Source organism: Micromesistius poutassou, assembly GCF_964030765.1.
Source record: "Micromesistius poutassou genome assembly, chromosome: 20".
Classification (NCBI taxonomy): domain Eukaryota; kingdom Metazoa; phylum Chordata; class Actinopteri; order Gadiformes; family Gadidae; genus Micromesistius; species Micromesistius poutassou.
The window spans coordinates 10609897-10610489 of NC_140290.1; positions in this window are offsets into that span (position 1 = coordinate 10609897).

The following is a 593-nucleotide window of genomic DNA, read 5'->3' on the forward strand; positions in this document are numbered from 1 at the left end:
GCATGGCGCCCCGCTTACAGGAATCAAAAGGGCTCAGTGTGAGAGGAGGGCGTGGGATGAGTTTTTAATAATCATGTTTTGAGGGCGGCCATGATGCTCTGTCTTGCCTGCCTGCAGTACAGCTCTGAACCCTTGCTTGGCGAAAAAACGTTGTTTACTCAATCCCACCATTGACTTGCTACGATTATAAAACGAACCCCTCTCTCACTCCCACCCCTCCCTTCTCTCTAACACTCCCCCATGCTGGGTCATGCGTCACACCTCTTCCTTTTTCCTGCTTTTTCATCCCATCCAACACTATCACACTGGTCAGTGGTCACGTACAGGTGTGTGTGTGTGTGTGTGTGTACATGGGGGTATGTGTGTGTGTGTGTGTGTGTGTGTGTGTGTGTGTGTGTGTGTGTGTAGCTGAGCAGCAGATCCCACACACACACAGACTGGTAAAGAGAGAGTGAGACACGACTCTAGGCAAGCCTGCCAAGGTCAAGGAGAGAGCTGCATGAACGTGGCACATGGGGGAGTGGTGGAGCTGGAGTAGGAGCGACACAATGAGGGAGAGAGAGAGAGAGAGAGAGAGAGAGAGAGAGAGAGAG